Here is a 16,162-nt window from a genome sequence, read left to right as displayed (position 1 = left end):
ACTTAACAGGTCTGAAACAAAACTACTGATTTTTCTTTTCATTTCTCTTCTCTCATTTTCCCGTATCTTCAATCGATTACTAAGGTTAAAATATTGAGGAGTTAGGTACGCTTACTTTCATCATATTGTTTTTTATATCATAAATATTCTACATATTGTTAGTTACGTGTATAATATTTCATAATTTTAAAGAGAAGTCTAAGGACTTATGAAAAATACACTACCCAACCTAAAGGAGCTCCTAATAGCCAAAGTTGGAATAATTTGAGCAATTAAATAGATAATAGAGTGAATCAGCAAGCTGGCCAAGGGGAATATCATTATTCTCCTGCAGAAGCATAGATTTTGATAATTACTTATGGATGAGACTACCTCTGTGGGAGTCTGTGAATCTAGTGGAAAGGTTTCAGCACATCATTGGACAAATAATTTGAGAATAAATGCAATGGAGAGTGTAAACACAAAAGTATCACTTATGCAGATTATCCTTCCCCCAAGGCAGTCCAGCTCAGTGCCAAGAGAAATCCCCTAGGCTCAAGATTTCTCTCACAAGGGGAGATGATACCATAGTAAGTGTCCAGCTTCCCCAGCTGTGCAGGATGCTGCCAAAGAAGCACACATTTTTCCTGACCTTACCCAGGTTACTAAGGTAATCAGCATAACTGAGAACCTGGAAGAGGCTGGGAACAAGTAAGAAAGGTCTTACCTATTAACTGCTCTGTGGTTTCATCAGGAAGCCTGCCTACAAGCAGCTTGGGACAACTTGCCTGTGGGCTCGCTCCCAACTGGTCCATGGAAATTCCAAAAGTTCTGCATGTTTCATCACCCTCAGGCCTGCTTCCTGAGCATGTTCCCTTAGACAGTGTAAATGTCTTGTGAAGACAGCTGAATCAATTCTGTCGGATTGAGAGAAGGCATATACACCTGAGCATTTCAGGGCACTGCCCTAGAGAAACAAATAGTAGCATCTCAGCACCTAGCCTGGCTTTGTGGGATTGAGTGAATGAATGCATACAATCCTAAGACTTTCCCTTCATGAAGGAACAGAATGTGTGTAGTGGGCACATTCATAGAAGTCTGAGAGAGCCTGATAATCCCTAGATAGGCTGATTGATGAAGGTGTTTCTCTCCTAAAGCCAGTGAATAAAGACTGAAGGAAGTGACTGTTTCTTCAAATGTGAAGACAGCAACACAAGACTTCAAGCAACCTAAAAAATTAAGGAAACATGGCACCACCAAAGAATCACATTAATATTCCAGTAAATGACCTCAAAGAAATAGAGATCTATGAATTGCCGGACAAATAATTCAAAATAATTGTTTTAAGGAAACTCAGCTTACTACAAAAGAACACAGATAACAAAATCAGAAAACCAATACATGAACAAAATGAGAAGCTCAATAAAGAAATAGAAATCATAAAAAAGAACACAACAGAGATTCTAAAGCTGAAGAATACAATGAGTGAAATGTTTATAATGCAACAGAGAGTGTCAACAACATACTTGATCAAGAAGAAAAAATCTGTGAACTCAAAGACAGGTTATTCAAAGTTATACAGAGGAGAAAAATAAACAATCAAAAAGTGAATAAAGCCTATGGAATTTATGGGACACCGATATGAGAGCTAGCATTTGTATTATGGGAATTTGAAAGAGGGAGAAAAAAGAGAAATGAGAAGGAAGCTTATTTAGAGAAATAGTGGTTGAAAACTTCCCAAATCTGGGGAGAGACAGGGACTTCCAGGTAAATGAAGCCTGAAGTTTCCAAACAGATTTAATCCAAAGAAGGTTTCATTGAGACATTACAATAACTTTCACAAATCAGACAAAGAAAAATTTGAAAACAGGACATACATGTGAACCTCTGTAAGGCTACCAGTGGATTTCCCAGTAGAAACTTTCCAGGGCAGAAAAGAGTCAGACGATATATCCAAAGTGCTGAAAGAAAAATAAACATCAACAAAGAATACTCCACCCAGCAAATCTACCCTTCATAAATACCTTACAAGAAATTGTAAAGAAAATTCTTCAGAGTGAAACAAAAGGATTCTAGCTAGTAGCATGAAAACATTTGAAAGTATAAAACTCATCGTTAAGGTAAGTATATAGTAAAATTTAGAATACTCTAATACTGTAATAGTGGTTTGCAAATACTTTATAACTCCAGTATAAAAGTTAAAAGATAAAAGTATTAAAATAACAATTTTTAAATGAATATACAATATACAAAGATATAAATTGTGACATCAAAAACATAAAATGGAAAGAATAAAAGTGTAGAGTTTTTGTATGCAATCAAAATTGTTATCAGTTTAAAATGGTCTGTTATAACAACAAGATGTTTTAAGCAAGCCTCAGGGAAAACACAAAGCAAAAACCTATAGTAGATACACAAAAGATAAATAAAATCAAAATATATCACTATATAGAAATGAATAAACCACAAAGGAACTGCAAGAGAGGTAGAAAGAAACAAAGAATCTACAAAACAACTAAAACACAGTTAACAAAATGGCAGTGATAAATCCTTACTTATCAACAATTAGTTTAAATGTAAACAAATTAAATTCTCCCATCAAGTGACATAAAGTGGTTAAATGGATCAAAATAAAAATATATGTAGAGTGATATATCAGCCCTCAGCTTCCTGAAGACCTGGGACTAAGGATTGTACTACCACACCCAGGTAATTTTTAAAAATCTTTTTTTTTTTTTTTTTTTTTTTTGATAGAGACAGTCTCCCTATGTTCCCAAGGCTGGTCTCAAGCTTCTGGCCTCCAACAATCCTCCCACCTCAGCCTCCCAAAGTGTTGGGGTTACAGGCATGAGCCACTGTACCTGGCCTATAATTTTTTAGATATGATACCAGAAGCACAGGCATCAAAAGCAAAAATAAACAAGTGGGACTACATCAAACTTAAAAGCTTCTACACAGCAAAGGAAACAGTCAACAAAATGAAAAGGCAACCTATAGAATGAGAGAAAATATTTGCAAACCACATGTCCGTTAAGGGACCCATACAACTCAATAGCAAAAAAAACCAAATAACTTGATTTTAAAATGGCCAAAGGACTTGAATAGACATTTTTTGAAAAAGCATATACAAACACCTAACAAGTATATTTAAAAGGCTAAATATCATTAATCATCAGAGAAAGGCAAATCAAAACAGATGTCATTTCACATCTATTAAAATGGCTATTGTTAAAAAGTAAAGAAATAACAAATATTATATTTTGTGTGTGGAGAAAAGAAAACCCTTGTACACTATTAGTGGGAATGCAAAATGGTACAACCATTATGGAAAACTGCATGGAGGTGTCTAACAAAAATTTAAAATAGGGTTACTATATGACCCAGCAATCCCGCTTCTAGGTATATATATACAAAGAAAATACAATCACTATCACACAACGAAAATACAATCACTATCCCAAAGAGAAATGTACAACCACATGTTCATTGCAGCGTTATTCACCACAGCCAGATATGGAAACAACCTAAGTATCTCCTGAAGGGTGAATGGATAAAGAAGATACAATGGAATATTATTTAGGCTTAAAAAATAATAAAATCCTGCCATACGTGACAACATGGATGACCTTAGAGGACATTATGCTAAATGAATAAGCCAGGCACAAAAGGACAAATAGTACATGCTACCACATGTAGGAGGAATCCAAAAATAGTCTAATTCACAGAAACCAATAATAGATTGATAATTGCCATGGGATGGGAATTGGGGGAAATGGGAAGATTTTGGTTAGAGGGTACAAACTTTCTGTTATAAGATGAATAAGTCCTGGAGAGCTAATGTAGGAGATGGTGACTATAGTTAACAAGAATGTATTGTATACTTGAAATTTGCTAAGAAAGTAGATCTTAAGTATCCTCAACACACACACACACACACACACACACACACACACCCCACATGGTAACTATGTGAGGTGATGGATATGTTAAGTAGCTTGATTGTGGTAATCGTTTCACAGTGTATACATGTATCAAAACATAATGTTGTACACCTAAAATACACGCTATTTGTATTTGTCAGTTATATCTCAATAAATTTGGTGAAAGTACTGACAGTATTGGATTTTAACCACTATAATAAAATAAATATCCATGAATCTATACTGATTTAAATGAATAATCAAATGAATACATAAATGGGGGGAAAGGAAGAGCTCTTCCTTACAGAATAATTTCAATTAGTAAATATAGAAGAAATAAGAAAACAGAAAATCAGAGTAGACATAGAAAATCACCACAAATTAGTAAACAGCACAGTAATAATTTTTGCAGACATTATCCACTGACAGAATCTAAAATTGCTGGGTGAAAATTTGAGGAGAAACAGTATTTGCATAGTCTCAAACTGTCACCCCTAAGATGTATTTTAACTACAAAGGGGAGAATAGTAACTTTATAGTAGAGAAAGCCAGAAGACACCACTTTCACCATGTGTTCAAATTCAACATCATGGATATCATATCAATATCATATCAATATCGTATCAATATCATGAACCTATGATGTGTGCTGAGAAGGACACAGAAGCATTTGTGCCAGAAACGCACAACCTCATTTCAATTATGGGAAAATATAAACCCCAAATTGAGTAACATCTACAGAAACACTGATCAATACTCTTCGAGTGCCACGCACAAGGAAGAACAGGAGCTCTCACAGATGGGAGAAGATTAAGGAAAAATAACAATAAAATCAATGTGAAATCCTGGAACAGAAAAAAAGGACATTAGTGGAAAACACTGATGAAATCTGAGTAAGACTTGTAGTGTAGTTAGTAATATTATACCAGTGTTAATTTCCTAGTTTTGATCATTGTAGTATGTGAGATGTTAATGTCCTGAAAAGCTAGGTGAAATGGGAACTAGGAATATGGGAACTCTAGTACTTTTGCAACTATTTTTAATATTGTAAGTCTAAAATAGTTTAAAATAAAATATTTTAAAAAGCAATCTAGAAAATAATATACTCAAAATATATTCTAACTACATGTATAGTTAGAAAATTCAGATCATCCATCCATCTATATCTATGTATATCCATATATATATACACATATATACTGACACACACACATACAGACACAGACACACGCACACAAACAATGTTGTATACTAAAGTGTCTACAATTCTGGAATTATGAGTAATTTATTTTTCTCTTTAAATTTTTCTGCATTATTTAAATTTTCTACAGTGAACAAGTGTTGCTCTTAAAATTATAATTTAAATCACAAATTATTTATTTAAAAAACCAAGCAAACAAACCTAGGTGTCATTTTTATTCTCTTCTTTCTCTCATATCTCCTATCTAATCCATCTGCAAGTCTTGTCAATTTCTCATTCAGAATACATCCACTCCCACCACCTTCTCTGCCTTCACCCTAATCCATGCCAGCCTCATCATTTTATCATCTCATGTGGTTCTCCTGCTTCCACCCATGTCACCTAAGCCCATTCGCCACACAATACCAGAGTTATCTTCTGCAACAGGAAATCAAATCCTGTTGCTTCTCTTCTCAAATGCCTCCATTACTCTCAGAATAAAACCCAATGGCCGTATTCTTCCCAGGAGGCCCTCGCGAACTGGCTTCTGCCTCTCTCTGGCCTTGCCTCCCACCACTCTCCCCTCCCCACGTCAGTCAGGCACAACCTCTGGCAGACCTTCCTCTACACACATTAGGGGGTTTCTGCCGCAGGGCCTTTGTCTTGCCGTCCATGCCTAAAATACTTCCCCCAAAAGGCATTCACTCTCAACCCCATCGATCTCTACTCTCTTATCCTACCTTATTTTTCTTCATAGCAGCTGTGAAAATAGAATATTAGATCATAGTTATTGTCTGTCTCTGCTTATGATCTGACTCACAGAAATGTGAGCTCCTTTGTTTACATTCCTTCCTTCCTTCCTGCTACTCAGAATGATGCCTAGTGCATAGTAGGTGATCGGTAAGTATTGAACGAATAAATTGCCCTCCTGCCCAATGCACAGCCTGCAGGAGAGCAAAGCTATCCCCACCAGTTTCTGCAGGTTTTCCAGGAAGGGCTTGGGGCAGGACTAGGGCAGGGGGTGCTTGGCTTTACCTCCCAATTGCTCTCATCTGGCACTGGGTTTACAGCGTGGCAATTCTTCCATGTCCTAGGGCTCTTTCCCAGTTTCCTCGAAAGCTACAATAAAAAAATCATTGATAGAAAATGTTGGTGGGTTTAGCTGACTTTAGTGAAGATTTCCTGGAGAAAGAGGAGAGGAAAGGGAGACAACTTGGGACAAACAAAAGTCGTGGTCATTCTCAAAGTGCTGTGCTCTCCTCGCCACCATGAAGTTTCTCAAGTCCTTGCAGCTTTCCATCTCACTGGCTTTCCTCCCTTACTCCCCACTTGTCTCTCTTCTGCCACTTTCTTCCTTCCTTTAGAAGTAAAACATCCCTCGTCTTGCCTCACATGGAGTAGCTTTCCCTCCCTTCAAAGCCATGGCACCTGCCAACACCCAGATCCTGGGGTGAGGGTAGAGAGCACCTTCTGTTACAAACGTCTCTGAGAGCACCTTTCCAAAGACTGTTTTCTCCCTGAGAATCCTAGTGCCAGTTATTAATATTTTCTCTACCTCATTACCTCTACTTTTCTGTATTTTTCTATTAGAGCAAGAAATTAGGTTAAAGAGATTATTCTGTCAGATATCCAGACAAAAAAGAAAGTAAGGCGGGCCTCAGATCTTCCTTCTATAAAAATTAATACTTGCAGAAAATGAAAATGTCTGTTTCTCTTTTTCTGCACCAAATTGAATATTGTTCGTTTTCTGAGTCTCTGTTAATGTAGTAGAGGAAAAAAGAAAAACCGGTATCTTTCTTTAAACTGTCTTTATTCTATCACTTACCTGCATTCGTTTTAAACATCTTTATACAATTACTTGAACCTTCTCCCTCAAAAAGTGGACAATAGAAAAGCTTGAATATATCCCTTTTACTTGCCTCTTTCATCTCTACCACAGTCATTTCATAAATACCCTGTTTTAATTCTAAGACACAAGTTTTTACATTTGACATCTTACTGCTGATAGTGTGCGGTTTTACTACTCATATTGAGTTTGTGGTTTTTGAATGTATTTTAAAAGATTATAGCATAATTTGACATTGAAATAAAAAGATTTTGTGTACAGAGAAATGAACAGAAGCAAAACAGTGGGGCATAAATTTGATATTGATAAAGCAAATATTCACTGCTGGAGAAATAACCATAACTCCATCTGATTGCAAAGCAACCACCAAGTACTTCATGGAACTTAAGAAAGGAAGACCCCACAAGTGGACAAAGCTGAGTTATGTTCTGCTTCCCCCACACAGATACATACAGCAGAACTGCCTACCACATGCCAAACAGTGCAACTGAAGGAGGTATTGCCAAGTCCCCTGGAATACATGGGGAAAAAATCAAAGTCAAAAGATGACGAACGCACAATGTCAAGGCATAGTTTAATTGGCAGCATTTTTTTGTTTCTTAACAGAGGGCCTTACAATGGACAGAATCTTGGATTTGAGGAAACACTTTATAACTATACACACACACACACACACACACACACACACACACACACACACACATATATATATATAGAGAGAGAGAGAGAGAGAGATGGAGTCTTGCTCTGTTGCCCAGGCTGGAGTGCAGTGGTGCAATCTCTGCTCACTGCAGCCTCAGCCTCCCAGGTAGCTGGAATTACAGGTGCATGCCACCACACCTGAAAAACATGCCAAAACTGAGGCTCAGAGACTTCAAGTGATTTGCCCAAGTAACATAGCCCGTAAGTAACAGAATGTGAGTCTTGTGGTCTGACCTTGAAAAAGTGTGAAAACTCTATTCTCTGCAAGCTTTGTGATATGCCAGATTCAGTAAATGGGCTCTCTGAACCTTGAAAGAAAAAGGGTGCCTATATATTCCTTCAGACTGAGCCTACATTCTCTGTCCCTGTGTGGAAAGAAGCTGATTTAGTAAGGTGCGTTGGTTTGTAATACAGAGGAATCCCAACTCAAACTGGTTCCAGCAAGAAGAAGATGTATTGTTGCACAGGAAATCTAGAAGTAGCATAGACTTCAGGGTTGATAGATTCAACGCCTCAATGACATCGTCAAAGACCCAGGTTATTTTCATGTCCCCATTCTGTTATTCTCAGTATTGGCTTCATCTGCAAATTGCCAGTGAATTAACTACAGTCATATTAGGCATAATATCCAGACACGACAGCACACAGAGAAAAAGAGAGAAAGTTTCTCCCTCTGGCTCCCTGTCAGGAGGAAGGAAATTCTTCCTGGAAGTCCCTCAGCATAAAGTCCCTTTTGTCTTATTAGTCAGAATTAGGACACAGTTCATTCTTGAACAAAAAATAGGTAAGAAAGATGGAATTACCCTTACACCAAGTAAGGTGATACCTGGAGTTAGAGGTAGAGTCATCTTTCCCTGAGTCAAAACCAACCTCTTTAGGCCATGAAGAGGAAATAGTCACAGATGCTATTTATCAAAGAAAGATTTACCTACGAGGCATGCTATTAGAAATGTGCTTACTTTTAAAAAATGGTACCCGTATAATTATTTACTCTAGTGTTTTGTTTTGACCAATAATTAGAAAATCAGGTTCATCTCATAATATACTTGGAATTACACACACACACACACACACACACACGCACACACAGACTTATAAAAACATATTGTAGCTTCCTCTGTTTTTATCTTCTGCAATATTACTGCAATGAATGTACATCCCTTGAAAATCCAGGCCCTTAATCCTTTATAATCACAATGGAAATAGCAGAAAAGAACAAAAGTTAGGTTTGTAAAACGAGGGATAAAACCAAGAAGACCTTGGTTGGTTGATAGCTGAATGACAAGATTGTATGTGGCAGTTGCACTATTAGTTCTGAAGTGAAATCATGAGCAGGTTATAGAAAAGTCCTTGTATTCTTTCAGAAGCCATTTAACAAGTAGCAAATAAGAATGAAGTTGACTATGACAGGATAAAAGACTTCTCTGCAAGGAAAAAAAGAGACTATGCAATCATTATCCCAAGGGACAAAAAAGGAAAGGACGAGCTTAAAGCGTGACTTTGTTCTGGAAAGCATTTGTAAGTAAATGCATTCATAATTAAATAAAAATCATGTATGCTATTAGCTATGGAATATTGTGCTCTGAGTCTAATACTGAAAAAAACAGTAATTTTGCTAATATAAAGAACACATATGTGACTAACTACTGTCTTCAGTTCACACTAAGTATTAGAAATTGGGCAAGTGGAAAACAGCATATTCATATTTTAGATTATTAAGGAAAGTATTTACAAAACTTCATGAACATGAACTTCACCAAATAGTCTTCTCTGTTTAAAAAAAGCCTTAAAGCACCACCTAATAGAAAAAAAGCCAAAGAATATAGTAGACAATTCACAAAAGACAAAATACAAAGGCTAATAAACATTTGCAAAGATATTCAACCTCAATAGCACAGAAATGCACAACAGAAGAAAACACTTCCATATTTACCCACCATATTGGCAAGTTATTGACAAGATCCACTGTTGTTAAAGAAAAGAAAGAAGCCACTTTTGCATGATTGATGAAAGTGTAAATTGGTATCATTTTGTGAGACAGGTTGTTTGTGTATCTGAAATCTTTTATGTACCACTTCAGATCTGCTTGACAACACTTATGTCTCATTCCAGTCATGACTGCAGTGGTTTAATGTGGACTCAGGTGGGCTTCACACAAAAGCAAGTGGACTTATCTCCTGCCCCACCCCCAGGCTTCTTGGATGACCCACATGGACTCCAAAGGAACGTGTTCAAGGGCCAACACATGTGCAAAAACCAGAGTGCTGAAGAATGAACAACTCACGGGCAAACCTTTGATAAGTGGGAGACAGACCTGATGGATAAAGGCTTCTGCCTTTCCCACTCTCCCCTCCTCACCGCAGTGAATGGTCCTGAAATACATTTCATATGGCTTCTCTGACAGTCTTGAGACATATTTCCTTTGGCTTCACAGAAGTTCCTGTGGGATTAAGCAACCAGGCAACTAAAAGCAGCATCCATCCTTGCCTGAGCCTGGACCTGGGAGCCTGGCTGGGGGCTCGCCCATGGCCCCTCCTTGCGTTGCCAATTTATTAACTAATAACCAGCAAAATAACCAATTAAAGACTCTGAAAACTTTATTTAAAAAATAATAGCAATAAAATAAAATAAAAGCAGCAACCAGCTCAATAAGGCCTTTTAGTATTGACTCTCCCTCCTTCCCCTCTTCACTCTTATCTCTCATTCCCACTCCCTGGGATCATGCTCCTCAGAAAGTAGGCATAAGACCTCATCACAAGCTCTCTGGAAACAGGGCTAAGGCAGATAATAGCTGACATGCTTTAAAGTGTGTGTGCCTGAACAGGCCATCTCACTCTCTGAAATCTATCCTGCAGACAAGCTTGCTAAAGTGTGTCAGAAACACACATACAAGGATGTTCACCTGATGTATTTTATGTAATAGGTAAAGAGGATCACACTACTATAGTATTAAATGAAAAGGAGGCCAGGCACGGTGGCTCACGCCTATAATCCCAGCACTTTGGGAGCCCAATGCAGGTGGGTTACCTGAGGTCAGCAGTTCCAGACCAGCCTCGTCAACAAGGTGAAACCCTGTCTCTTCTAACAATACAAAAATTAGCCAGGCTTGGTGGTGCACGTCTGTAATTCCAGCTCCTAGGGAGGCTGAGGCAGGAGGATCACTTGAACCTGGGAGGCGGAGGCTGCAGTGAGCCAAGGTCATGCCATCGCACTCCAATCTGGGTGACAAGAGTGAAACTCTGTCAAAAAAAAAAAAAAAAAGGAAGGAAGGAAGGAAGGAAGGAAGGAAGGGAGGGAGGGAAGAAGGAAAGAAGGAAGGAAGGAAGGAAAGAAAGAGAAAGAAAAGAAACAAAGAAAGAAAGAAAAGAAAAAAGAAAAGGAAGGAAAGAAGGAAGGAAGGAGAGAAGGAAGGAAGGAAGGAAGGAAGGAAGGAAGGAAGGAAGGAAGGAAGGAAGGAAGGAAGGAAGGAAGGAAGGAAGGAAGGAAGGAAGAAAGAAAGAAAGGGAGCAAGTGTCTGTAGTGGTAGGGGAGATGTTGTAGAAATATATATAAACCTCCTTACACTGCCGAGACCGCCTATGCCCCGGGAGCACAGAGCCTCGCCCTCGCCGCTGCATCGTCAGTTCACACCCGCTGCCAGCTCACCATGGATGATGCTATCACCACACCGCGCTTGTTGTTGACAACTGCTTGGGCATGCGCAAGGCCCCCCGGGCAGTCTTCCCCTCCATTGTGGAGCGCCCCAGGCACCAGGGAGTGATGGTGGGCAAGGATACCCAGAGCAAGAGAGGCATCCTGACCCTGAAGTACCCCATGGAGCATGGCAACGTCACCAACTGGGGCGACATGGAGAAGATCTGGCACCACACCTCCAACGAGCTGCGTGTGGCTGCCAAGGAGCACCGCGTGCTGCTGACGGAGGTCCCCCGAACCCCAAGCCCAACCGGGAGAAGTTGACCCAGTTCATCATGTTTGAGACCTTCAACACCCCAGCCATGTATGTGGCATCCAGGCCGTGCTGTCCCTGTACGCCTCTGGCAGTACCACTGGCATCGTGATGGACTCCGGTGACGGGGTCACACACACTGTGTCCATCTAGGAGGGGTACACCCTCCCCACGCCATCCTGCGTCTGGACCTGGCTGGCCAGCACCTGACTCCCTGAAGAAGATCCTCATTGAGAGCAGCTACAGCTTCATCACCACGCCCAGCGGGAAATCGTGCATGACATCAAGGAGCAGCTGTGCTATGTAGCCCTGGACTTGGAGCAGGAGATGGCCACAGCGGCCTCCAGCTCCTCCCTGGAGAAGAGCCGTGAGCTGCCAGATGGCCAGGTCATCATCATTGGCAATGAGCGGTTCTGCTGCCGCGAGGCACTCTTCTAGCCTTCCTTCCTGGGCATGCAGTCCTGTGGCATCCATGACCCTAACTTCAACTCCATCATGAAGTGTGACGTGGACATCCACAAAGACCTGTATGCCAACACAGTGCTGTCTGGCGGCACCACCATGTACCCTGGCATCACAGACAGGATGCAGAAGGGGATCACCGCCCTGGCGCCCAGCACAATGAAGATCAAGATCATTGCTCCCCGCCAGCGCAAGCACTCCGTGTGGATTGGCTGCTCCATCCTGGCCTTGATGTCCACCTTCCAGCAGGTGGGGATCAGCAAGCAGGAGTAGGACAAGTCCTGCTCCTCCATCGTCCACTGCAAATGCTTCTAGGTGGACTGTGATTTACTTGCGTTACACCCTTTCTTACCAAAACCTAACTTGCGCTGAAAACAAGATGAGATTGGCATGGCTTTGTTTGTTTTTTGTTTTTGTTTGTTTGTTTGTTTTGGCTTGACTCAGGATTTAAAAACTGGAACGGTGAAGGTGACAGCGGTTGGTTGGAGCCAGCATCCCCCAAAGATCTACCATGTGGCCGAGGACTTTGATTGTACATTGTTCTTTTTGTAATCGTCATTCCAAATATCGTGAGATGCATTGTTACAGGAAGTCCCTTGCCCTCCTAAAAGCCACCCCACTTCTCTCTGAAGAGAATGACCCAGTCCTCTCCCGAGTCCACACACGGGAGGTGATAGCATCGCTTTCGTGTAAATTATGTAATGCAAAAGTTTTTTAATCTTTGCCTTAATACTTATTTTATTTTATTTTATTTTGAATGATCAGCCTTTGTGGCCCCCCATTTTTGTCCCCCAGCTTGAGATGTGTGAAGGCTTTTGGTCTCCCTCGGAGTGAGTGGAAGCAGCCAGGGCTTACCTGTACACTGACCTGAGACCAGCTGAATAAAAGCGCACACCAAAAAAACAAAAAACCAACAAACAAAAAACCTTACTAATGGTAATAGGCATAAAAATAAGTCTGCAGGAAGAAACTCCAAATTATTAACAATAGTTATCTTGTAGGAGGTATAGTAATCAGGTTGGGGGCATGCAGTTTCTATATTTTTATAATTATACTAATAAATCCACGTCAATACAAGTTTTTTTAAAAAGCAAATCAAATCCAATGTTTTTAGTATTACACAAATATTTCAAAAATATGTGACTCAGGTGTAGAATCAAAAGTTTGTTTTCTTCCCCAATTTTAATACAATGCTTATATCTCTTCCCTAACAAATCTCTACTCACTTTTGGCCTGGGAATGACTTACCTCCTATTTTCCTTCTCTCATTCCCAAATCCATCAAAATTTTGCTTCTTTTTTCCATTCCTTTAGGGTGTTAAGTTAAAATGGTAATAATCTAGTCACAAAGTCAGAATTTCCTAACTAGGAGAGACCTTTACTATCATCTCATCATTTTAAAGATGAACACAAAGACTAAAGGAGAGAAGTGATTTTCCCAGAGGTGCACAGCCACGGAGCAGGGACTAGAACTCAGAACTCCCCATTCCTAGTTTGCCTCTCTTTCCATTAAATGGTAATCGGGTAAAATAATTAGGTTATAGCATAGGCTGATACTGGATGAGTACCTGATTTTATTCCTCCAGGTAACAGAATTCATTAATCCACTTCAAAAGCACACATCATCAAAAGGAATTGAAGGATAAAACTTCATGAATGTCAGTGAGGAAATATTTGGAGGTGAGGTCTTCTGCTACTGCACAAGTCACACCTGATGTGAGCTCAGCTGGTCCACCTTCAGTTCTACAAAGAAGATGGTTACCAATGTGCAGTAGCCATCACAGAAGGACCAAATGATGGCAGATGCTTTGATATGAGTGTAGAATTTCATGTCTTCTATTAGGCTTGAAATAGCTGTTATAATCACCGGAATAGGCCAAGGTTCATTGCCCCTCAATGCCCAAATGTGTACAATTCGGGAGGATTGCCATCAGGTTCTCTCTGATTATTTTTCTTTGATTTTGCTAGCCTTTCTTGATGCAATTTATCTTATTTTTTTCCCTTTTGGGTAATGTCTTTCTAAACATCCATGTTATAATCAGTGCTGGAACTCACCAATTGTGCATGACAGAAAGGAACTTAAAGAAAATTATGCATTCTCTGATCTAGCCTAGGGCACACAAATCAAAGCTTCCTCTGTAGACAAGACATAGTAAAATTGAAAGGAGCTACACTTTATATGGAAATTAGCTGCTCCTAGAATGCAATATAGTTATGCATATATCAAACCAGAGACAACAAACATATGAAATATATTTCCGCACTTGGAATGCTCCCTTCCTTCTTGTTTCATGTATAGAACAATTCTCAGTGTATTATATTACATCAAAAATTAAAATGTTTATTTTCTTAGCATTAACTTATGCATAGTTGGTATATTTGACAGAATTTAGAAATCTTCCTTCTTTAAATAATATTTCATGAAGACTTCAAAAATAATCAGGACCTGAAGCACTAATTTGAAAACACTGTCATCTAAATGCCTTTTGCTGATGTAATCAAGAAAGAAATGAAAAAAGTATATTTTTCCTCCAGAGTAGACATATGCAAATGAAGATCTTACTTTATTTTTCTCTTGATTGCTTTTTCTTTTTAAACTACAAAAGAAAAAAATCTAAAATAAGGTAATGTGTATTTAAAGAAAAATTTAAAGGAAGGAAATTATTTTGTGCAAAAGAGCTGTCCTGATTATAGATCAATCTCCCCCTAGGGTCTGGCACTCAACAGCTGCCATAGGTCAACTCTTTATGTGGAAAAAAAGAGGAAAGAGAGATACCAGTCTTTGGGATTTGGTTACTGCCATGCAGATCGTTACAGATCACAAAATTTGCTGGTGATCAAAATTCTGGGTTTAAATGGGATGAGAACCTGACTTTTAATTCTTTTTATATTCCTCTGTGGTTTCTGCTTGCAAAAAACAAGCTACTCTGACTAGTTTAAGTAAAAAGGGGAATTTATTAAAGCATATCATGTGCCTTATAGAAAAATCTTGGAGAGTCAGAGTAAAACTCAGAGGCCGTGTAGCTGTGGCCAGACACTGAGGTGCAGCTCCCACCACCATGCCAGGCCTCCTGCTCCTCTGCTGGGTCTGGTTAAATCTAATATGGCACACCTCTCAACCCAGCTGCTTAGCACTGACAACCATTCTGATTAGCTGCTACCCCATCACACTGATTGTTTAATATTTTTAGTATCACTCATGTCTATAGACAAAATGTCCAAAAAATATAATTAATCCATTATATTAAAAATTACGTACATATACATGTTTGCACGTGCCTGGAAAATATGGTGTCTCTGGGGATTGAGATTAGGGTGAGGTAGATGTGAAAGAGAGGACTTAATTTTGACTTTATATATTTCTGCATTGCTTAAATTTACAATAAGCACAGATTCCTTCTACAACAAGCAGCCTAAAATAGAGAAGTAAGTTATTTAGCTCTTTAACATCAAGTTATTTTTATGTTCATGGACTATAGTTTATGAGCTATAATTATTGACTATTAGAATTGGAAGAGGCTTAGACCTGAAGTGCAACTTTCCTAGCCAAAACCCATAAAGGACAGTCTACATTGACTGTCTTCAATGCTTCATCTCCCAGTTACGCTTAAAATAATTTTGATGTCATTTTTATGTTAAAAAGCATCTTTATTTCATTTAATTTAATCTCACTATATTCTATTTACTCTCAGTTGTTTTTCTCCCCTGTGTTGTCATAGGAAAACCAGTGGGCTGGGCTTTGCCCTTTGGGGAGGGATAAACCAGCTTCATCCTGGGCACTAGCCAGAGTGGCATCCCATTTACTCTTGACTCCCTGGACTGACTCCTGCTATTACCACAGCACAAAAACTTTATTGGGAAAGGTCACCATGGTCTTGCAATTGGAAGTTCCATGGAACCTTTCTGTTTCTCAACTTAGTTGATGGTTTAGCAGTAAATAATCAAATTGGCCGCTCCTTTCGTCTTTTTCGGTCTCCATAATGGCATTCCTTCCTAGAGCTTCTCCCTCTCCAGCTGTTCCCTTTCAGTCCCTTTTGTTGGTTCCTCTCTTCAGCTGGTTCTTCTTCAGTCTCTTCTGTGGCTCCTCTTTACACAAGTCTTACACTCTCCCCTCCTCTCCACGTTTAT

The 16,162-nt window shown here is 39.3% G+C and overlaps 1 pseudogene; it reads left to right on the top strand.

The window, feature by feature from the left end:
- The first annotated feature begins 11,273 nt into the window (after window positions 1-11,273).
- On the top strand, window positions 11,274-12,350 carry LOC126953859 (actin, cytoplasmic 2-like; annotated as a pseudogene).
- The last annotated feature ends 3,812 nt before the right edge of the window (window positions 12,351-16,162 follow it).

This window comes from Macaca thibetana, chromosome 4 (genome assembly GCF_024542745.1).
Source record: "Macaca thibetana thibetana isolate TM-01 chromosome 4, ASM2454274v1, whole genome shotgun sequence".
Classification (NCBI taxonomy): domain Eukaryota; kingdom Metazoa; phylum Chordata; class Mammalia; order Primates; family Cercopithecidae; genus Macaca; species Macaca thibetana.
The sequence above is the reverse complement of the archived record's forward strand: the minus strand, read 5'-3'. Positions and strand labels throughout refer to the sequence as shown.